The 24,869-nt window shown below is 41.4% G+C and overlaps 1 protein-coding gene across 1 annotated transcript in view; it reads left to right on the forward strand.

The window, feature by feature from the left end:
- The window catches only part of LOC101340788 (serine/threonine-protein phosphatase 4 regulatory subunit 1-like), a 105,204-nt gene that overhangs the window by 11,731 nt on the left and 68,604 nt on the right, over positions 1–24,869 (forward strand). The gene's annotated exons all lie outside the window — the stretch shown is intronic.

Below are 24,869 nucleotides of genomic sequence, written 5' to 3' on the forward strand. Positions count from 1 at the left end.
TGATTAAAATCAGGGCAAAGGGGAGACCATAACTGTGGGCAAGGTGAAGGAACCTGCAAAGAGAGCAGAGTGAGAGAGACAATGACTGGTGGGGTTGGATTGTAGCGATATGGAGGCTTTTGCTTCTTTTCTAGAAGGAGGAAGGCGACCTTCCTGGCAGTTTGGTCGAGGTGGTCTGTAGAGAAATGACTTTATTTTGGTCAGCATTGCTTGATTGTTGCAAATATTTTGAACACCGGGAAAATACAGACCCATGTGCACGTACACCCAACCCAAGGATTGTGTTTCTTTTGCAACTTTTTTTTTTCTTTTCAAATCTTCCTCAAGACTGACAGGAGAAGTCCTTGCATTTTTCAGCAATATTGTTCCGTTCTTTAATACTGTGTCAGTTTGTACCACCCTCACCCCCACCTTCTCCATGCCCATCCACCAGTGAACTGGCAGAAGAACTTGAGTCGTGTAATATCAAAATGGAGCATAGGCACTGCTCCGAGCCACGCAGTTCTTTCCTGTCAGGTAACCTGAGCAAATGTTTCTCGTTGACCGTCAGTGGAAAAGGCAGAGTCATAAATCATGACAGGTTTTGGAAGCAGTGATTAAAGCCACAAATCAAAGAGGAATTTCCGTGTATGCGTGGTGTAGAAAGGACGGCCGCTTATGAATTAAGTTGGTCTTTTCAGCCAGCCCATTGCGTAGTGCCAGCAATAACCATCAGTAGTCCTCAAAGATTTGCAATGTAAAAGCATTATGCATTGGACTGATCTGCTCATATGAGACCTAATAAATCAGCCTGGGTCTTGTTAGAGAATGACATTTATACAGACAAAGTTTGCCTGTGCAACTTGCCATTGAAATTTAGTTAAGTCAACGAGAACCTGCAGTGTGTGGCTATCCATTTCCCCCTAAGAGCCAGTGCAGAACCAAGAGCATTCTTTATCTTTTACACAGGTCAGGTTTGTCTAGTCTAGCTGTTAGAAATAGCGCCAACTTAGGAGTCCGCATTGGTAATCGTAAGTCCCTCAGCAAGAAAGAACAAAACTACATTATAGGAATAAACAAAACCAAAAGCTAAACCCATTGCCGTGGAGTCGATTCTGACTCCTAGTGACCCTATAGGGGTCCCTATAGGACACAGTAATCTTTACGGAAACAGACTGTCACATCTTTCTCCCTCGGAGCAGCTGGTAGGTTAGAACTGCCCACCTTTCAGGTAGCAGCGGAGTGCTTAACCACTGTGCCACCAGGGTTCCTTATTATGGGAATAAATCAAACCAAACCAAACCCGTTGCCGTCAAGTCGACTCTGACTTGTGGCGACCCTATAGGACAGAGTAGAACTGCCCCATAGGGTTTCCAAGGAGTGGCTGGTAGATTTGAACTGCAGACCTTTTGGTTAGCAGCCGAGCTCTTAACCATTGTGCCACCATAGTTTAATTCCCTCAGAATCATTTAAGGCCTCCCAAAGACTTAGCTGTTATTCACCAAAGAGTGGCTAATGAGAAGCTGTAAAAAATTATATTGTCAGTTCCTACATTAATACATTCCACTGTTTTTCTTTGTTGTTGTTGTTGTTTTGTTTTTAAAGTACAGATTTTGCAAATAAGGCTCAACTCCCTCTTGATCCCCACCACCAATCTTCTCAGATTTTGAGGTGGACACAGCGGGCTACATCTGTCATGTTCTCCCGTCCATGTCCCCTGGTGCTGTGTCAGAGACAGGATATTGGATTGTAAGGATAATTGGCCTGGCCCAGGGTCACGTATCTCACATAGAGTTACCGTGACAGGATGACATGTCGAACGGAGAATCGTAAATATTGGGAACGCCTGGAGAGCGGGTTCCTAATGAAAACGCTTGCTGGGACAGACGTGCCCTAACATTCTGCCTCCATGTCAGACTCTGTCCTGTCTGGGCCAATAAAGGTATCTCTTTGTGTACGTGTTATTGTGTTTATTTTTTCTCACCTTTCCACTTAAAATCTGTTACAGTGTGGCCACCCGGTCAGGGCCTGGTGGCTTTGTGAAGCAGACAGAGGCGACAGGCACCCAGTCTGTCTCCATCTGCAGTGTTCTTTCCTTCACCTGGGATGATGTCCTTCTTCTCTTTCCCACACCCTCTCTCTCTTCCGGGTACTGAACTCCTGCCTCATCTTCAAGGCCCATCTCAAACATCACTTCTAGGGAAGCCTTCTCTGATATTGTCCATCCTTTTTCAAACAGAACATTGTTTTCTTCTAGCTTATTTGTTCCTGGACTCTGTGGCTCTTACCACAGTGGCATTGTGGGTTATTAAGTATATGACTATCTCATTCCTTTGGGAACTTTTGGAGTCCAGAGGCCGTGTCTTCCTCATCTCTGAATCTCAAATACTTTGTTGAATATTGAATTGTGGTTCACTGTTGTTACCTAAAGGAGCCCCGGTGGCGCAGTGGTTAAGCGCCTGGCTGCTAATCGAAAGAAGGTGGGCGGTGTGAACCCACCAGCCGCTCTGCGGGAGAAAGATGTGGCAGTCTGATTCCATAAAGATTACAGCCATGGAAACCCTATGGGGAAGTTCTGCTTTGTCCTGTAGGGTCACCATGAGTCAGAATTGACTCGATGGCAAGGGATTTGGAGTTTTTTTTTTTTTTTTTTTAAGGATTGTTATCTGAAGAAGCCCTCGTGGTGCAAGTTAAGACCCTGGCAGCTAACCGAAAGTTTGGTGGTTTGAACCCCCCTTCTCTCCGAGGGAGAAAGATGTGGCAGTCGGCTTCCGTAGAGATTGACAGGCTTGGAAACCCTACAGGCAGTTCTGCTTTGTCCTGTAGGGTCGCTGTGAGTTGACATCATGTCCACAGCAATCAGTTTGTTTTGTTTTGGGTTTTTACCTAAAGTTAACCATGGGGAGGAGAGTGTGTTCAAGGTGGGTTTGCCGTTAGCATGCTTTCTGGTTTTGTTACATTACTAGACCTTTTGATTGTTTTCTTGATGCACAATAACCAGTGAAGTTTCTTTCCTTTTTTTTTTTTATTAGATAATATCTACTGTATTTTTAAAAAAGTTTATTTTATTTTTGGTGATAATATACATAGCAGGTCCTATACCCATTCAACAATTTCTACATGTACAGTACCATGACATTGCATTCTTTTTTTTCTTCTTTTCTAAATTGTATTTATTTTGTTGTTGCTGAGAATATACAAGCAAACTATTCATCAATTCAACAGTTTCTATGCATACAATTTGTGACATTGATTACTTTCTTTGAGTTATGCAGCCATTATCACCTTCCTTTTTTGAGTTGTTCTTCCCTCATTGACATAAATGCATGGCTCCCTAAGGTTCCTATCTAATCTTTCGAGTTGCTGTTGTCAGTTTGATCCCATATAGAGAGTTCTTAAAAGAGCATAATGCTCAAGGCAGACCTTTGTTGCTAGTTAAGCTAAACTAGTTGTTCAGTTTTAAGATGACTTCAGCGGATATTTTTGGTTTAAGGTTTAAAGATTATTTCAGGGCAATAGTTTCAGAGGTTCATCCACCCTCCATGACTCCAGAAAGTCTAGAATCCATAAGAACTTGAAATTCTGTTCTGCGTTGCCCCCCTTTTGATCAGGATTCTTCTATGGAATCTTTGATCAAAACGTTCAGTAATGCTAGCTGGTCACCATCCATTTCGTTTCGTCTCATGGCAAAGGAGGCAGTTGTTCACAGAGGCAATTAACCACACATTCCATATCCTCCTCCTGCTCCTGACTCTCCGTCTTCCTCTGTTGCTCCAGGTGAATAGAGACCAGTCTTTGTGCCTTGGATGGCTGCTTGCAAACTTTTCAGATCCCAGGCACTACACAATGAACTAGGAGATAGAAAAGAAACACTAAATACATCACTAGGCCCGTTAACTGAGATGTCCCACGAAACCATGACCCTAAACCTCCAAACCAAGGAAGCAAATCCCGTAAGTTGTTTGGCTGTACAAAAGCAGCCACAGCAGCTACTCTTTTATTCTTGTTGTTGTTATAAATATATCTTATCACACAACTTTTGCCAATTCAACTTTTTACAGGTGTACAACTTATTAACAACAGTTGCAATAATCATCTGTGCAACCCTACCCTTAATCTATGTGATTTTTCCATCACTCTTAAACCCCCTTTTCCCACTCCCTCCCACCCCTGGTAACCACTAATAAATTTGTTCTCTATACATTTGCCTTTTCTTGTCTTTTTATTGAGCCCTGGTGGTGCAATGGTTAAAGTGCTCAGCTGCTACCTGAAAGGTCAGTGGTTTGAACCCATCAGCCACTCCTCGGGAGAAAGATGTAGCGGTCTGCTTCTGTAAAGATGTACAGCCTTGGAAAACCTGTGGGATAGATCTACTCTGTCCTATAGGGTCACTATGAGTCAATGCCAATGGGTTTTTAGTTTGTCTTTTTATATAAGGGAGGTCATACAATATTTATCCTTTTTTGATTAGCTTATTTTGGTCAGCATAATGTCTTCAAGCTCCATCCGTTCTGTAGCATGTATCAAGACTTCATTTCTCCTCCTGGCTGAGTAGTATTCCATTGTATGTACGTACCACATTTTTGTTTATCCATTCATTCACTGATGGGCATTTAGGTTGTTTCCACCTTTTGACTATTGTAAATAGTGCTGCAATGAACATTGATGTACAAGTCTCTTTTTGAGTCTCTGCATTCAAGTCTTTTGGGTATATACCTAGGAGTGGAATTGCTGGGTCATAGGGTAGTTCTGTCTTTAGTTTTTTGACAAACCACCACACTGTTTTCCACAACGACTACCGTTTTGCATTCCCATCAGCAGTGGATAAGAGTTCTAATTTCCCCACATCCTTACCAACATGTGTTATTTTGTGTGTGTGTGTTTTATCTTAGCCATCTTAGTGGGAGTGAAATGGCATCTCATTGTGGTTGCAATTTGCATCTCTCTTATGGCTAATGACTCTGAGCATCTTTTCATGCATTTGGTGGCCATTTGAATGTCCTCTTTGGTGATATGTCTATTCAAATCCTTTGCCCATTTTATGATTGGGTTATTTGTCTTTTCGTTGTTAAGTTGTCGAAATTTCATATATATTTGGGTTATTAGATTCTTGTCAGATATATGGTTTCCGAAGGTATTATCTCCGCTGGTAGCTTGTCTTTTCACTTTTTTGGTAAAGTCTTTTGATAAACAAAAGTTTTTAATTTTTATGAGGCCTCGTTTATTTATTTTGTCTTTTGCTCTTTGTGCTTTTGTTATTATGTTAGATCATCCATTGTTGAAAACTAGGCCTGACATCATTGACCCTGCTTGTTCTTCTAAGAATTTTGTGGTTTCAGTTTGCAGGTTTAGGTCCTTAATCCATTTTCAGTTTGTTTTTGTGTATGGTGTGAGGCATGGATCTTGTTTCATTTTTCTGCATGTATAAAATCCAGCTTTTCTAGTAACAAATAACCCAGTCATAAAATGGGCAAAGAATTTGAGTAGACATTTTACCAAAGAGGACATTCAAATGGCCACCAAATGGATGAAAAGATGCTCAGAGAATACCGGAAAGATGTTTACCTGTGTTTTATTGACTATGCAAAGGCATTCGACTATGCAAAGGATCATAACAAATTATGGATAACATTACGAAGAATGGGAATTCCAGAACACTCAACTGTGCTCGTGCGGAACCTGAACATGGACCAAGAGCCAGTCGTTTGAACAGAACAAGGGGATACTGCATGGTTTAAAATCAGGAAAGGTGTGCGTCAGGGTTGTATCCTTTCACCATACTTATTCAGTCTGTCTGCTGAGAAAATAATCAGAGAAGATGGACTATATGAAGAAAATGCAGCATCAGGATTGGAAGAAGATTCATTAACAACCTGTGATATACAGATGACACAACCTTGCTTGCTGAAAGTGAGGAGGACTTGAAGCACTTATTGATGAAGATCAAAGACTACAGCCTTCAGTATGAATTACACCTTAACATAAAGAAAACCAAATCCTCACAACTGCACCAATAAGCAACATCATGATGAATGGAGAAAAGATTGAAGTTACCAAGGATTTCATTTTACTTGGATCCACGGTGAACACCCATGGAAGCAGCAGTCAAGAAATCAAAGGACGCATTGCACTGGACGAATCTGCTGCAAAAGACCTCTTTAAAGTGTTCAAAAGCAAAGATGTCAGTTTGAGGACTAAGGTATGCCTAACCCAAGCCATGGTGTTTTCAGTTGCCTCCTATGCGTGAGAAAGCTTGATGATAAGTAAAGACCGAAGAAGAATTGATGCCTTTGAATTATGGTGTTGACGAAGAATATTGAATATACCACAGACTGCCAGAAGAAGGAACAAATCTGTCTTGGAAGAAGTACAGCTAGAATGCTCCTTAAAAGCAAGAATGGCAAGACTTTATCTCACTTACTTTGGACATGTTATCAGGACGGCCCAGTCCCTGGAGAAGGATGTCATGCTTGGTAAAGTGGATGGTCAGCAAAAAAGAGGAAGACCTTCAATAAGATGGATTGACACAGTGGCTGCAACAGTGAATGGGCTTAAGCGTAAAAACAACTGTGAAGATGGGGCAGGACCAGATGGTGTTTTGTCCTGTCGTACATAGGGTTGCTATGAGTCAGAACCTAGTTGACGGCACCTAAAAACAACAACATAGTGTGTTTCAAAATCAGGAGGTGTGAGTCTTCCTACTTTGTTCTTCTCTTTCAACATTGCTTTAGTTATTCGGGGTCCTCTTGCCATTCCATATAAAGTTGAGGATGGATTTTTCTATTTCTATAAAGAAGACTGTTAGAATTTTGATAGGGATTGTGTTGAATCTGTAGATTGCTTTGGGTAGTATTGACATCTTAACAGTATTAAGTCCTGCAATCCATAAACATGGAACATCTTTTCATTTATTTAAGTTTTTTAAAATTTTCTTTCTGCAGTGTTTTATAGTTTTCATTGTGTAAGTCCTTCATGTCCCTGGTTAGGTTTATTCCTAGGTTTTTCATTCTTTTATTTGCTATTTTACATGGAATTGTTTCCCTAATTTCTCTATCAGATTTCTCATTGCTGGTGTATAGAAACCCACCTGATTTCTGTTTGTTGACCTTGAACCCTGCAACTTTGCTAAATTCCTGTATTAGCTCTAGAAGTTTTCTTGTAGGCTCTGGGATTTTCTATATATAGGTTCATATTATATGTAAACAGAGATAATTTTACTTCTTTTCCAGTCTGAATACCTTTTATTTCTTGTCTTATTGCTCTGGGTAGGACATCTAATACAGTATTGAATACAAGTTGTGAGAGTGCACAACCTTGTCTTGTTTCTGTTTTCAAATGGAAAGCTCTCAGTCTTTTTCCAGTAAGTGTAGCGTTGGCTGTTGGTTTTTCACGTATTTTCATATATGTTCAGCCCTGAATCATACCGAGGAATTTCCCTTGTATTCCAATCCTCTTTAGGGTTTTCATCAAGAAATGATGCGGTATTTTATCATATGGATTTTCTGCATCCATAGAGATGATCATGTGGTTCTTTTCCTTTGTTCTTTTGATACGGTGTATTACATTGTTTGATTTTCTAACGTTGAGCCATCATGCATTCCTGGAATAAAGCCCACTTGGTCATGGTGTATGACTCTTTTAACATGCTTGCTATTGGATTCTGTTTGCTAGTATTTTGTTGACAATTTTTGCATCTATGTTCATAAGAGATATTGGCCTGTATTTTTATTTTCTTGTAGTGTCTTTCTCTAGTTTTTGTATCTGGGTTATGTTTGCTTCATAGAATGAGTTAGGCAGTATTCCTTCTCTATCTTTTGGAAGAGTTTAAACAGTAGTGGCATCAATTCTTCTCTAAATGTTTGGTAGAATTCCCCAGTGAAGCCATCTGGTCCAGGACTTTTTTTTGTTGGGAAGTTGTTGATCACTGATTCCATCTCTTCACTTGTTATGGGTCTGTTGAGACTTTCTATTTCCTCTTGAGTCAGTTTGGGTAGATTGTGTGCGTCTAAGACTTTGTCCATTTCATCTAGGTTATCCAGTTTGTTGCCATGCAGTTGTTCATAATATTCTTCATAATTTTCTTTATTTCTATTGGGTCAGTTATAATGTCCCCTCTTTCATTTTTTAATTTTCATTATTTGCATCTTTTCTTTGTCAGTCTACCTAAAGGTCTGTCAATTTTACTGATCTTTTCAAAGAACCAACTTCTGGTTTTATTGATTCTCTCTGTTGTTTTTCTGCTTTTGATTTTATTTATTTATGCTCTGAACTTTGTTATTTCCTTTCTTCTTGTAGGTTTAGGCTTAGTTTACTCTTGTCTTCCAAGTTACTGGAGTTGTCAAGTTAGGCGGTGAATTTGAGATCTTTCTTCTTTTTTTATGTAGGCATTTATTGCCATAAGTTTCCCTCTGAGTACTGCCTTTGCTGCATCCCATGAGTTTTGGTGTGTGTGCTTTCGTTTTCATTTGACTCTAAGAAATTCCTGCTTTCTTCCTTGACCATATTGATAGTTTAGTAGCATGTTTAATTAGCATATGTTTGTGTATTTTCCAGGTTTTTTTCAGTTATTAGTTTCTAGCTTCACACCATTGTGGTCAGAGAAAATACCTTGTATGATTTCAATCTTTTAAAATTTATCAGGACTTGCTTTGTGACCTAACATGTGGTCTATCCTGGAGAATGGTTTATGTGCATTGGAGTAGAATGTATATTGTGCTGTTTTTAGGTGGGATGTTGTATATAAGTCTGTTAAGTCTAGTTGGTTCATAGTGTCATTTAGGTCCTCTGTTTCCTTGTTGATCTTTCTAGATGTTCCTTCTAATATTGAAAGTACAGAAGTCTCCAACTATTGTTATAGTACTATTTATTTCCCCCTTTCAATTCTTTCAGTGTCTGTTTTATATATTTAGATGCCTTGATGTTGACTGCATGCATATTTATGATTGTTAAATCTTCTAGATTAATTGACTCTTTTATCACTATATAATGTCCATCTTTATCTCTTCTGACAGGTTTTGTCTTGAAGTCTACTTTTTCTGATATTAAGATTGCCACCCAGCTCTCTTTTGGTTATTATTTGCATGGAATGTTTTCTTCCATCCTTTCACTTTCAAACTATTTGTGTCCTTGGGTCTAAGGTATGTCTCTTGTAAATAGCATATAGTTGGATCATGGTGGTTTTTTTTTTTTAAATCTGTTCTGCCACTTTCTGCCTTTTGATTGGAGCATTTAGTCCATTTGCATTCACTGTAATTACTGATAGAAAGTGACTTACTCCTGCCATTTTTTTTTGTGTGTGTGTGTCTTAAGCCGTCTTTGTCTTTGTCCTTTATTACTGCTTGCTTTTGTGTTTTGTGGATTTATTGTATTGAGCCATTTTGGTTCCCTTCTCCTTTCCTTTTGTGTATGTTTTTTATACATTTTTTTAATGGTTACCACGAACATTTCATTTACCAGCTTGTATTTATAACATTCTAGGGTAAGTTGGTACCAATTTTACTTCAGTAACATACACGAAATTCTATATCTATAACCGTTCCTCCCTTTCCCCTTTTGTTGTTGTTATCACTAATTGTGTCTTTATATTTCATATGCTCTGTAAGCTAATTTTATCCTTGTCTTTTATATGTTTTTTACTGAAAAACGTGAAGGACAAAACGGAGTTATCAAGCATGAATACCTTATTAGTATCTCTTATACTTGTCCATGGAGCCCTGGTGGCACAGTGGTTAAGAGCTCAGCTGCTAACCAAAAGGTCAGCAGTTTGAATCCAGCAGCCACTCCTTGGAAACCCTATGGGGCAGTTCTAGTCTGTCCTGTAGGGTAACTATGAGTTGGAATTGACACGATGGCAACGAGTTTGGTTTATTTATACTTGTTCATGTATTTCCCTTTATTAGGGATCTTTCTTTTTATGTATCGCTTTGAGTTACTTTCTAGTGTCTTTTCCCATCCATCTACAGAGCTTCCATTAGTATTTTTTGTAAGGCTGGTTTGGTAGGCATGAACTCCCTCAGCTTAAGTTTGGGAATGTTTTAATTTCACTCTCAGTCTTGAAGGATAGTTTTGCTGGGTATAGTGTTCTTGGTTGACGGTTTTTTTCTTTTAGCATTTTAAATATATCATTCCATTCCTTTCTGGCCTCCAATGTTTCTGAGAAAAAATTTGGCCCTGAATCTTATTGGGGATCCTTTTATATGTGACTGTTTGCTTCTCTATCATTGCTTTCAGGATTCTCTCTTTATTGTTAGTCTTTGAGAGCCTAACTATGATATGTCTTGGTGTAGATCTCTTTGGGTTTATCGTGCTTGGGGTTCTTTGAACTTCTTGGATTTATAAGTTCATGTCCTTCATTAGACTGGGGAAATTTTCTGTCATTATTTCTTCAAATATTCTTCCTGTCCCTGTTCTCTCTCATCTTCTGAAATTCCCATGATTCGTGTATTAGGTCTCTTGTTGTTGGCCCATAATTCCATTAAATTGTGGTCAGCTTCTTGAGCCTCCATTCTTGTTGCTCTTCAGCATCTGTAATTTTAACTGTCTTATCCTTTACTTCCCTGATTCTTTTTTCTGCCTGATTAAATTTATTGGTAAGTCCTTCTGTTGTGTTTCTCATTCCAGTTTTTGCCCCTTTCAGTTGCAATACCTTTTTTCAGTTCTTTAACTGTTTAGTGTTGTTATAGTATATTTTTCCTTTTATTTATTTTTCATTCTTTGGTCATCCCTAGATGTGCTTTCACTCCCTTCGTCATCTTCATTTGGATTGACTATTGTTTCTCTATTCATTGTGCGTCTTGTGATTTTTTGTTGGGGCATTGGAATTTTTGAGGGCATTAACTTTCTCAGTTTTCCCCAGTGTTTGGTGTTTTTGCCTGCACTACTTTCTGCAAGAAACTCTTAGGTGGGCAGATTCTTCAGCCTTTGCTTACCATTTCCTCTCCCTCTGTGTGATAGCTACTTGTCCCTCCTTGGTTTAATTGGCATTTGGAAGTTCCAGATCTTGTTTTTCAACTTCCAATCTCTCTCAGACGTACCAAAGAATACGCTGTGGTCAGTCTGTCCACCAGCTGTACCACCACTCAGGTGAGTTACCATATGCTAATCAATCTGTCCACCAGGGGCACAATACCCTCTCTCTGATTATTACTCCCTTCTTGTTTCTGCAATCACATTTTTAGTTGGAAAACCCACACCTAGTGAGACCCCTTTAGGGCTGGGTGTTGCCCTCTGTTTTTGCCTACAGTTTCCTTCCTTGCTGTGTGGGGGCTGCTTATATCTGAGCTGGCATTCAGGGACGCGCAAGTAGACTTTCCTCCATTTCAGGAGGAGCAGGGGCTGGCACTCCCCAGAAGGACCACCGAAAGATTTGTCTTGTTGTTTTCAGAGCTGCAGTGGCCCTGTGGTGGTTGGGGGAGCAGCTTCCACACAGGTGACTCACCTCCTGACTCCACTGTATGGAACCCTCTGTGGCAGTTTGTATCAATCCAACAGCCAGCAGTTACTGGTTGGGGAAGGGGTAGTCACACTCTGAATGGACCTCTCGGGATGTCTGCCGTGTTGCTATCAGAGCCTGCCTTGCAGTTTGTTGGCTGTGGGTGTGGCCTCCACTCAAGATCCCTGTTTCTTAGCACACAGCAGCCTCAGTCAGCAGTCCTCAGCGTTGAGTGTCAGGGGGAGCAGATAGACTCAAACTGATCTCTAGGGAGGTCTGTCCTGTTGGGTTCAGAGGCCTGAGCTATGGGTTGCACAGGGAGGCAGATAGAGTGCTGAGTATGGGAGCAGACTCCACTGCAGAGGCCTGTGTAGCAGTTTGCAACAGCCTGGCAACCAACAATGGCCCGGTGGGGGATAGTGTGTTATGCTCTGGTCATATCTCCATGGAGGTCTGCCTTGTTGCTATTAAGAGTCCCCCGGTAGGTTGTTGGCTGTGAGTGCAGCCTCCAGATTCCTTCTTCTAATGCTCAGCAATCCTCATCACCAGCTGGAAGTAGGGGCAGACTGACATTGGTTACATTCTCCATGTTGTGTCACCATTCTCGCTATCTCTCCCCATATCTTTCACCACCACTGAGTTATACTCACTGCCCCATTAATGATTCATCTATGCTTTAAAGTTACTTGGAAACCCTGATGGCATAGTGGTTAAGTGCTATGGCTGCTAACCAGAAGGTCAGCAGTTCAAATCCACCAGGCGCTCCTTGGAAACTCTATGGGGCAGTTCTACTCTGTCCTATAGGGTCACTATGAGTTGGAATCCACTTGACTGCAATGGGTTTTTTTGGTTGTCAGCTTGATCTGAGAAAGATCATTCTTCAAAAGAGCACAATGCTCAAGGTGAACATCCTTCCCTAATTCAGCTAAAATGTTGTTTTGTTTGAAGATGACTTCAGGGGATAGTTTCTGTTCAAGGTTGAAAAATTTTCTCAAGGCAACAGATTCGGGAGTTTCTCCAACACCAGTGGGTCCAGTAAGTCTGGATTCTATAAGAAATTTGAAATTCTGTTCCATATTTTTCTTTCTTTTGCTCAGGGCTCATCTATTGAGTCCTTGGTCAAAACATTCAGTGGTAGTTAGTGGTAGTTAGACACCATCCAGTTCTTCTGGTCATGGCAAAGGAGGCAGTAGTTCCTGGAAGCTATTAGACCTGGTTGCACAATGGTTAAAGCGCTTGGCTGCTAACTGAAAGGTCAGTCTTTCAGACCCACTAGCTGCTCTGTGGGAGAAAGATGTCGCAGTCTGCTTCTGTGAAGATTACAGCCTTGGAAACTCCATGGGGCAGTTCTACTTCATCCTGTAAGGTCTCTGTGAGTGAAAATCGACTCGATGGCAGTGATCTTGGTTTTTTGGGTTTATTAGACCTACAATCCAGTTCCTCTGATTCCTGGGTTTCCTTCTTCCTCTGCTGCTCCAGGCGAGCAGACACCAATTGTCGTATCTTGGATCCTTGCTCGCAAGCGTTTAAGACCCCAGACACTGCTCACCAAGCTGAGGGGTAGAACAGAAACCAAAAACAGTGCTAGGCCAATTGACTGGACAGTCCCACAAAGCCATGGCCCTATGCCTTTGCACCAACAGAACTAATCCCATGCGGTGTTTATAATTTCAGCGACTGCATCCTCCTTTTTTTTTTTCTTTTTTTCTGGTTGCTGCTGTTGTAAAATTACATATAACACATTTACCATTTCATCCTTTTTCTGGTGTACAGCTTAGCAATATCTGTTATAGTAGTCAAGTTGTATAACCATTACCCTTAATTGGTGCCAATTTTCTACATCTACTGTATCTTGAGCCTGTAAAGCACGTTTGCCTGACGTTATATTTAAAACATGAATTCATACTTAGCCTGTTTTAAGACAGCTTGATATCTTGTAAAAAGCATTGATACATAGACAAGTAATCAGGGATCCATGGTTTGTTTTCACTAGAGTATCTTCACCCAATTTATTTTATGTCTTGGCCCGGTTTACATGATGAAGATACTCATGTTGTTCATTATTTTTGGTAGATAACCGGTGAGTAACTAGTTAGTATGTTGTTGTTGTTGGCTGCTGTTAAGTTGGCTCTGACTCATGACGACCTTACGTAGAATACATGAAACCTCACCCAGTCCAGTACCACCTCCACGATCTTTGATGTGTTTGAGCCCATTGTTGCAGCTTGTAGGTCAGTCCGTCTCATGGAGGGGTTCCCTGGTTTTTGCTGACCCTCTACTTTACCAAATATGGTGTCCTTTTCTAGCAATTGGCCTTTCCTGATGATGTGTCCAAAGTAAGCAAGACAGAGTCTTGCCATCCTCGCTTCTAAGGGGTATTCCGGTTGTATTTCTTCTAAGAGTGATTTATTCATTCTTCTGGCAGTCCATGGAATGAATATTTAATATTCAATATTAGTTAGCATACCAAAAAAACCTACTTCTGTTGAGACAATTCCAACTCATAATGACCCTCTATTTCTGAGTAGAACTGCCCCATAGGGTTTCCAAGGCTGTACATCTTTATAGTAGCAGACTGCCGCATCTTTCTCCTGCAGAGCGACCGGTAGGTTTGAACCGCCAACGTTTTGGTTAGCAGCCTAGCACTTTAATCACTATGTCACGGGGCTCCCTTATTATTTAGCATAAAGGAGGGTAAATCTTTTCTGACCCAGAGTTGTAGGTTGTAGAAATGTGGTTTTCTGAGGGGCCTTTTAATCAGAGAAGAGCTCTTTCAGAGTCAGAGGATATTGGATTCTGTTCCTCCTTGCACACTGATCAGGACCTCACTGGAGAGGTGCTGATCCTGCATTTGGGTGTGTGAGCTTGAGGCTGCTGTTTCAGGACCAACCACTCTGTGTTTTGGTTGGATGGTAGAGGTGAGCTGTATGCCTCCTAGCTCTTTAGCTGGGTTTTTAAACTTGGACCGTTTCCCTGGAGGACATGTAGCTGCCACAGGCACTGACTGTGATGCAACAGAGCTGTGGGGACAGTGCTCCCACAGCCCAGGAAGCACGGTGGGCATATGTGTCTGCAGCTGGGGACAGAGTGCTGAGCGTAAGGTATGCTGGGCGGTGCCACCAACTCCTAAGGATCAAAGCAGCGGCTCTTACAGGTTCTGGACTGCCATTCTTTGCTCACTGCAGATTATTAATCATTTCTGGTAAAGCAGTCAGTGATGTCCTGTGTAAACTTGCCAGTAAACCTAATATGTGGCAGGAACTTACGAAGTGGCCGCTGCTCAAAAGCTTTATCAAATCACCATCAGTATTGGTTTATTTTGTATTTTGAATTGGGCCAAGAAGTCTCCAAGATACTAGAAACCACTTTCTTAAGAAAGGTTTGCTTTTCTGCATTATATTAAGCTTTCATAAATGGAGTAGGTAATTTTTTTCCCCCAAATATAAGAAAATACAGTGAAAAAAGTTTGAACAGGGAATTATATATATGCTATGTCATGCTTCATTTCTAATGTGAATACTTAATTAAGGTTACTGATTTTTCCAAGTAGCCTGGGCTTGTTGGGGTACAGAGTCACCTGCCCACAATGTCATCGTATAGACGACTGTCTTAATCACCTAGTGCTGCTGTAACAGAAATACTGCAAGTGGGTGGCTTTAACAAACGGAAATGTATTGTCTCACAGTTTAGGAGGCTGGAAGTTCCCATTCAGGATGCTGGCTCTAGGGGAAGGCTTTCTCTCTCTGTCGGCCTTAGGGAAAGGTCCTTGTCTCTTCAGCTTCTGTTCCTTGGTGATCTCCATGTGGCGTATTATCTTTCTTCCCCATCTCTGCTTGATCGTTTATTCTGTCTGATATCGCAAAAGAGATTGATTCAAGACACACTGTATACTAATACTGCTTCATTAACATAGCAAAGAAAACCCATTCCCAAGTGGGATTATAACCATAAGTATCTGGGTTAGAGTTTACCACACATACTTTGGGGGGACATAATTCAATCCATGGCAACCACTATCCCCTGTTCCTGCAAATTCTCTCCAGGCAGCATGACCTCTTAGCAGTGGCCAGAAACGTAAATTGTAAACGGATGTTCAAAAATGTGACCTTTTATACGCCATTCCCACTGTCGGGACACTGCAAGTTAGCTTGGCAGATCTTTACAATTCATTCAGCAACTTTTTTTGAGTGCCTGCTGTGTGCCAGGAGTCCCTGGGTGGTGCACACGGTTAGCGTGCTCGGCTGCTAACTGAATATCTGGAGGTTCTCATCCACCCAGAGGTGCCTTAGAAGAAAGGCCTGGTAATCTACATCTGAAAAATGAGGCATTGAAAACCCTATGGAGCACGGTTCTACGCTGACACATGATGTTGCCTGCTATGAGTTGAAATTGATTCTGTAGCAGCTGGTTCTTTTTACTATGTGCCAGGCCTGTCAATGAGCCAGTCCAACTAAGATGATGCCCTGGCGGGAGGCACGGTGGAGTGGAGGCAGCAGAGAAATGGTAAGTGTAGAAAGTAAACAGTTTGTATATCAGAAGGTGATGTGTCTCTGGGAAAACAGAAGAGTGCTCAGGGTGAGGGGGGTCCAGGCGGGGCTTGCAGTTTCAGAAGAAGGTGGTCAGGGAGGCGCTCCTTGAGAAGGTGAGGGCTGAGGCAAGATTCAGAGAGGAGAGGAAGTCCCCTGAGAGGACACCTCGGGAGGAGAGCTCCAGGCCAAGGAACCTCCAGTGCAAAGGCTATTAGCCAGAGAAGCGATGGAGTGTTTGGGGACTAGCAGGGAGTGTTTGTGGCCCAAGATGGTGAAGGAGGAAAGAGTAGTTGGAGATGCGGTCAGACGGATCAGGGTGGGCCAGCCCGTATGGGACCACCCACTCCACAGGGGCTGCTCAGGCAACCACACCAGATACATTTCTCTTTTTACGGTGGCTGTCGACCGGGCGATTTGGGCCTCTAGGCGACATCTGGTAATATCTAGAGACGTTTTTGATTGTCACAGCTTAGGGAGAGGGTGGTCTGGGCATCTGGTGGGTAAAGGCGGGGGATGCTGCTAAACATCTCATGATGCACAGCCCCCACAACAGAGAGTTCCCGGGCCCAGGATGTCAGTAGTGCTGAGGTTGAGAAGCCCTGCTCTGTTATTACGTAGTTCATCAGCTGTTGATTGGTTCCGTCTGTCTCTGAAAGCTTAATAAAGAACACACATTAAAACATCATGGCAAGGGGTTGTTAATCACTCTCCCTGGTCAGAATGACTGAACAAGTGACATTGACGCTAATGGTGGCGATTTTCATTCACCTGGAGGGAAGGGGGTCCGGGGCTCCCTTGCATGTCCATTCCAGGGAACCTGACACCCTTACAGAGTAAGTCCAAAAGTCAAATAGAGCATTTACAGGTGAACAGTGATTGATAACGGATAATGTCATTAATTTGGAGTTAGGATTTCCTAACTTTGAATGAGGTCAGAATGTTGATCCACTCGAAGGAAAATGTTTACCTGTATAAAAAACCAAACTGATTTTCAGTACTTGGAGCAAAGGCGCTGTTCTTTGCATCTGAATGCGACCTTATTAGTAGGAATGTTTTCCTTGGAATGTGCTTATCCAATATTTTTCAGAAATCAGTGATTTGTGTACTACTTTTCCTATTTTTACTTCATCAATATGCCACCTGTATTTTTCTTTATGTCAAGTAACTTATTTAAACACATTTTGGAAAGCTTGTTGCTCTAAATGACACTTAACCAAAATGTCATAAAACAAAAATAAAATTAGTATGATTAAATTCTAGGTAGAAACAGTTGCCTGCAGAAGGTCTGAGCCTAAGACCTGCTCTGTGCCAACCAGGAAGATGAACCAGCACTGGGGAAATGTTCCAGATACCCAGCCCCGAAAGGAAGCGTTTGATTTAGTTAGGGAACCGAGAAGGGAAAGCTTTCTCTCTGTGTGATTTAGTGATATTTAATGTACCTGTCCATGTGTCAGGAGCCCTGGTGGTGCAGTGGTTCAAGTGCTTGGCTGCTAAAAAAAATAAAGTGCTTAGCTGCTAAGAGGAAGGTCTGCAGTTGGAACCCACCAGTTGCTCCGTGGGAGAAAGACGTGACAATCTGCTTCTGTAAAGGTTACAACCGTGGAAACCCTATGGGACAGTTCTACTCTGTCCTGTAGGATCACCATGAGTTGGAATTGACTTGACGGCAATGGGTTTTTGGGTTTTGGTCCATGTGCCACCCGTAGGATATCGTGCCCTAAGATGCCCATATTCGGAGACCAGGAGGCCTGGGTGACCAGGCTGTGCATTTGCAACTTGATTCCCTGCGGCGTAGGACCAACCAGTGACATCATGGAGCCAGTTCTCTTTGCCTTTGATGGGCCACCAACAGTCTGTAATGCAAAACTCTCCCAGGAAGGTTTTGACTAGACAACCTAGTTCTTTTTCTGTACAGGACTAAAATTGTAATTCCATTCCTTAAAAACAAAATAAACATCCCTTTAAATTCAGATTTCTTAATATTTCAGATGGATTTCATACATCTTTCCTCTCTGCCCCTCCCTCTACACACTTAGTATGTATTACTAAAATTTAACCGTATGCATTGTTAGGGTGATTGAATCATTTTGATTCCTGTTACTGATGATTTTATTTCAGCAGTTGCATGATGTTATAGTTTCTCTCATTTTTGAACCTAAGATGCCATATTTTTGCAGGCAGAAGTGAATTATTTAATGGCTTTGGTTGCTTGGTAACTCATGTTTCGAGTGCAGCTCCAGGTGGCTTCAGGTTAGGTGCTGTATTGAAGGCTTGTTTTTGTGGAAACTAGATTCTCTCGGCTTTCTCAGGGGCTACCAGGCCCTCCTGAATTGAATCCTGCTAATCAAAGTCACAGGAGACTGATTTCTATAGAAACCAATCTTTATGAAATGCCGCCTATGTGCCAAATATATGACATGGTCCAGCATTTACAGGGCCTCCAAGTCTAGCAGAGGATGTAGAAACTGTCTATTCAGAGTTAAAATTGTACCTGTCTCAACCACTAGTGGTTGTGGTTGCCCTGAACCCTGAAAAGAGAAACATAAATAATATCAGTAATATAATGTGATCAGTGATTAGTAATATAATGTGATCAGTGATTGAGTAATATCAAAGTGCTTATGTGTGTTAAACGCTATATCTCTGTCTTTTTATCTATCTCTATGTCATTTAATCTACCCTACAACAACTGTCTCAGGTAGGCACTGTTGTACCTATTTTAAGTTCAGGAAACAGCCAAGGGGCGATATAATTACTTAAGAGTACACAACTAGTAAGAGGCAGAGCTTGATTTCAGAATCAGGTATTCTGATTCAAGGCATGACCCTCCTAAATGATCACACAGTTATGCTTCTAACATCTTTTAAGTGGGAGACTTGGGATTAAATCTTTAATTTTTCTTCTTTTTTTAAAGAAAATGTTGTTCTTTCCCTTTTATGCGTCTAGATGTGTATTTGTTTTTAACTGTTCATTCAGGATTTGTACTTCGTCAAATTGAATATTCATCTTCTTTTTTCAGTTCTGTAAAATTGTTAGCCATTATCTCTTTGAATATTGCCTCTTCCCCATTTTCATTAATTCTTTCTGGAATTCCTATTGGATTCATATTAAGCCTTAGCATTCTGTTCTTCATCTGTCTTAATTGCTATCTCGTGTTTTCTATCTCTTAGTACTCTGTGCAGCATTCTGAGTGATTTGTCAGATCAGTCTTCCAGCTCACTAACTCTTTCTTGAGCTGTGTCTAAACTGCTATTTAAATCAGCTACTGAATTTTTAATTACTTTGTCTCAATTATTCATTTCTGCTTGGTTCTTTTCCAAACCTGCCTGTTTTCTCTTCTATCATTATGATTCCTGTTTTTTTAAATTCTCCTAGCCACTTTAAGCACAGTTATTTGATAATCTATTCCAGATTTTTCTAATATTTCTAATCTTGAAGTGCAAGTTCTCTTGTTTGTTGTGTCTACTAACTCTTCCTCATGAGAGTTTGTAATCATAAGTAGTGTGGCAGTCTTTCACTGCCCGCTTATCTTCTGCAGGGGTTGTTTTATGAAGTTCCATGTGTTCTGAGTTGTGAATGTGTCCCTTTAGAACAGTTTTCTATTTGTTTCTGCTGGGATGCCTGGGCTTTTAATGACTCTGGACAGCGATCCTGTTAATAGCTCAGCTTGGGGCCCCTAGACTTTGCAGATACTGGACATTTGGCCTCTATACTCACAGGGGTGCCTTCCTGTGCTTTTGATTTCTCAAGAGTGATTACCTTCTTCCCCCACCTTTACTGTTGTCCCTTTTCTACAGCCGTCTTATACTGAAGATTTGGTTTCAGATTCACTACCCATATTTTTTATTCCCATATGGGCATCAGAAATCCAGCCCTTTAGATCTGTATCTAGGTCTTACATGTTGGCCAGTGGGTATCAACTTTGGCTTACGACTCTCACTTTGACTTTTACCTCCCTTTCTGGAACTTGGGGATGTCCTTTTCTTTCCTTTCTTCCTTCCAGTATGTATTTTTAAATATTTTATCCAGTTTCTGTGTGTTTTTTGTGGGAGGGAGTTTCATCCTCTTTAGCTCCACCGTCATGTTGCTGGAAATCCCAGTAACTGGGATTTGAAGCTAGTTGTCCAAAGCCCATGCTCCTTCCGGTATACCACACTGGGTTACGGTAGTGTGGTAGTAGGGTTGGAAAAAAGGGCTAATGTTAGGAAAGAAATCAGAATGTCAATTTATCATCTGTTACAATGAGATGAATATTTACCTAGAAGGCTAAGGTATTCAGGTTGGTAGCTGAGTAGCTTCCCACTGGACAAAGTCTAGAAAGAGTGAGAACTTTACAGAGCTTTTTCAACACCCAAAAAACCAAACCCATTGCCATCGAGTTGCTTCCGACCCATAGCGACCCTAAAGGACAGGGTAGACCTGCTCCATATGGTTTTCCTGGAGCACCTGGTGGATTCGAACTGCCGGCCTTCTGGTTAGCAGCCGCAGCTCTTAACCATTACGCCACCAAGGTTTCCTTTTCAACACCAGTCTGGCGAACAGGGCCTTACTGAAAAATAGAAATAGTCGGGCAATTTTAACATATATTCTTGCATACCTTTAAAATGAAATGAAAGTATCCCTGAAGACTGTGACTCACTGTGGTCTCATTTCGTAAGTACTGAGCATTCTCTGGATTTTAATTGGGATTCTCAAGGAGATTGTTAAAATCACAAGGTCACTTCATAAATATAGAATCAGAGCAAAGAGAGTTAGAAACACTTAAGGGTTGTTTTCATCCCAGCTGTGCTGCAACTTGCCGAATAGATGGGATTGTCATTCTAGCCTCCGTAAGACCAGGCTTGGGAGGAACAGAAGGTTGGACAGATTTTATGTCTTCTGCTCATCTTTGTTTCTGTTCTGTTTGTTTGTTTTAAGTCACCTTTATTGAAAGGTAATTTACATACAGTAAAAGTCACTAATTTTAATTGTACAATTAGATGAGTTTTAACAAATAGCTAAGAGTTGTGTGACCAGAACCACGCAACCACAATTAAGATATAAAATATTTCCAGCACCCCCAAGCCTTCCCTTGTGTCCCTTTGCTGTTGTGCCTTTCACCACCCCTGATCCCAGCAACCACTGACTTGCCTTATATTGCTCTATTTTTGTCTTTTGTAGAATTTCATTGAAGCAGAATCATGCAGTGTGACATCTTCTGTGTTGGGCATCTTTCACTTAGCATAATGTTTTGAGATTCGCCTATGCTGTTGCATATATTAGTAGTTCGTTTCTTTTTTTAATAATATTGTGTTTTTGGTGAAGGTTTACACAGTGGTGTAGGTTCCCATTCAACAGTTTCTACACAAGTTGTTTATTGACATGGGTTACATTCTTCACAATGCATGAACATTCTCATTATTTCCATTCTGGTTGTTGCGTTTCCATTAATTGAGTTTCCCTGCCCCCTTACCTTCTCATCTTTGTTTTAAAGTAATTGTTGACCATTTAGTCTTGGATAGATGATTTTTTTAAAGGAACAGAGTGCTTATGGGTGATATTCATTATTTTGTAAGCCAGTCTCACCAAATATTTAGCTACAAGGTGGCCTCAATGGTTAGTTTCAGTTCAGAGTCTGAAGAGTATCTCAAGGCAGTAATTTTGGGCAGGCTTTCAGTCTCAACCAGTCCAGTAGGTCTGGTTTTCTTGTTTTGTTTTTATTTTTTAGGAATTTGAGGTTCTGTTTCACATTTTTCTTCCATTCTATCAGGGTCCATCTATTGTAGCCCTGATTAGAATGGTTGGTAGCGGTTGTTGGGCACTATGTACTTCTTCTGATCTCATGATAGGTGAGGTCATGGTTCATGTAGACTACTTGTCCTGTAGATTAGTTTCTTCTTTGAGTTAATTCATTCCTTTTTGTTGTTGAGGAGTACTCCATGGTATAGGATACAAAACACTTTGTTTATCTATTTGTCAGTTGTTGGTTATTTTTGTTATTTCCAGCTTTTGGCTATTATGAAGAAAGTTGCATAGTTACATACAAGTACAAATCTTTGTGTAAACATATGTTTTCATTTCTCTTGGGTAAATACCCAGGAGTGGGATTGCTGGGTCATGTGGTAAGTATATATTTAACTTTTGAAGAAACTACCAAACTGTTTTAATTGTTGTACCATTTTACATTCCCACCAGCAATGAATGAGGTTTCCATTTTCTTGATATCCTTGCCAACACTTATTTTTCTTTTTTTTTTAATTAATAGCCATTCTAGTGTATATGTATTGTTATCTCATTGTGGTTTTAATTGGTATTTCTCTAATTATTAATAACGTTGAACATCTTTTCCTGTGTTTAACTGTCATTTGTATATCTTCTTCGGTGAAATGTCTATTAAAATCTTTTGGCTAATAACAGAGTTTATAAAGAAAATGTTCTGCATTCTACTTTGGGGGTCTTAAAAGTGTCTGGGGTCTTAAAAGCTTGTGAGCGGCCATCTAAGATACTCCTCTGGTCTCACCCCATCAGGAACAACAGAAAATGAAGAAAACCAAAGACATAAGGGAAAGATTAATCCAAAGGACTAATGGACCACAACTACCACAGCTTCCACCAGACTGAGTCCAGCACAGCTAAATGGTGTCTGGCTACCACCACTGACTACTCTAACAGGGATCACAGTAGAGGGTCTCAGACAGAGCTGGAGAAAAATGTGGAACAAAATTCTCACTCACAAAAAAAGACCAGACTTACTGGCCTGACAGAGACTGGAGAAACCCTGAGAGATGGCCTCTGGACACCCTTTTAGCTCAGTACTGAAGTCACTCCTGAGGTTCACCCTTCAGCCAAAGATTAGACAGGCCCATAAAACAAAATGAGACTAATAGGGCACACCAGCCCAGGGGCAAGCATGAAAAGACAGGAGGGGACAGGAAAGCTGGTAATAGGGAACCCATGGTCGAGAAGGGAGAGTGTTGACATGTCATGGGGTTGTTAACGGTGTCATAAAACAATATGTGTACTAACTGTTTAATGAGAAGCTAGTTTGTTCTGTAAACCTTCATCTGAAGTACAATAAAAAAAAATCTTTTGCCTAATTTTTAAGTTGACTTGTGTTCTTTTATTGAGTGCTAAGAGTTCTTTATATATTCTGGATACAAATCCTTTATCAGATAAGTGTTTTGCAAGTATTTTCTTCCCAGTCTGTAGCTTGACATTCCATTTTCTTATAGTGTGTTTTGAAGAGCAAAAGTTCTTAATTTTGATGATGTTGAGTTCATCAGTATTTTCTCTTACGACACATACTTTTTGTGCGCCCCTCCAAGGAATCTTTCCTAACTCGAGAGCACATGGGCTGCATTCTGGCGTCCAGGAAGGGTGGTGGCCAGATCATGAGGGGTCAGTTCATTTTTTCAGTCATCTCTTTCACTCGTTAAAGTTTCTCTGGGTGGTGTCATTCCTTCATTTCACTACTTTTTGTTGCACACCTCCGACTTGTCAGGTACTATGCTGGGTGCTTCGTGGAGCTTGCAGGGTGGCTGGAGACAGACTTCAAACAATCACAGAACCCCAGGCCAGCACCGTCATGGCTTGAGGGAGGGAGGGAAGACGAGTCCAGGGCTCCAGGAGAGGTTGCAGCAGGAGACTGGCCTTTTCCAGAGTCAAGGAGCCCCTCTTGGCTCCCAACCCTCAAGGGGGATGGCGGGGGTGTAAGAGGTGAGGGTGTCCCGGGCAGTAGGAGCAGCATGCGCAGAAACACGGAGATGAGGATGTCGGTCTGTTGGGAGAACTAAGGGAGGCAGTGTGCCCGAAGCCCAGGGAGAGAGGTGGAGGGTTGTTTGCAAATTAAAAGCTAAAATTAAAATCGAGGTGTTCTCTCCAGCAGTGTAGCACAATGTCTGGGATCTGACTGTCCGGGTCAAATTCTGACTCTGCCACTCTGTGTGGCCTTAGACAAGTGTCTTAACCTCTCTTCGTTTCCTGTTCCTTGACAGAAACCTGGGGATCCCACGGCTGTGGGAGGGATGAAAGGAACCACCGCTGTACAGAAAGCTCTTTGCACAGTTCCTAGCTTAGAGAAAGTGACCAGGAAGGGTTAGTGATTATCCGATACTTTAAGGCTTACAGCTTTTCTTTCCTTACACAGAGCTAGTGTAGTTTTTGTTATTTTTAATCATTAATATTCTTGAAAAACAACTGTTCTTTTGTGGCACTGATTGCTCGTTTGTTCAGCTCTCTGATCAAGAGTTTCTTGAAGAGCGTCTGGGAATCTTCTGTCACTTTAAAATAGCAGTTTTTAACTCATGAAGTGCATGAGCTGGGCCTCAGAGGGTCTCTGAAGTCCTGAGTGAGAAATTTTCAGCGCACGTGCCTATGAGCATTTTCATTTCTGGAAGTTTCAGGACCACTGCTTCAAATGTTCATGTTTTCACGCCTGCTCTGCTCTGGGCTGAGTCGGCAGGTACTGTGTAAACACCGGTGGGGTGCAGGCGGAAGCTTCCTCCTGCCTGAAGTGCACAGAGCGTCACTCCTACAAGTGCCTGTGGCCGCGGGGCTCAGCTGTGCCGAGCGGGGTCCCGTTCTTCCAGGCAGGGGCTGCGCAGAAAAACAGCGTATTTGATTGTGCCACCTGTATTTTTTCTACAAATACATAATTCTTTACTAAAATTCTCTGAGTGGCTATTATACACTGTAAATTTTTAATAAGCGCTCATTATTAGCCTAAAAAAAATTAGTTGAGAAGAAAACTGCGGTTGGGGTTTCAAAGAAAGTAAGCACCTAGACACACATTAAGTGCTCGGCTGCTAGCGAGCAATTGGTGATTCGAATTCAGCCAGCAGCCTGGCAATCTACCGTAAAGATTACAGCCTAGGAAACCTATGGGGTCAGTCCTGCTCTGTCACATGGGGTCGCTATGAGTCAGAATTGACGCACACTTGCCATCCCCTGAT

This window comes from Trichechus manatus, unplaced genomic scaffold (genome assembly GCF_000243295.1).
Source record: "Trichechus manatus latirostris isolate Lorelei unplaced genomic scaffold, TriManLat1.0 scaffold00008, whole genome shotgun sequence".
Classification (NCBI taxonomy): Eukaryota; Metazoa; Chordata; class Mammalia; order Sirenia; family Trichechidae; genus Trichechus; species Trichechus manatus.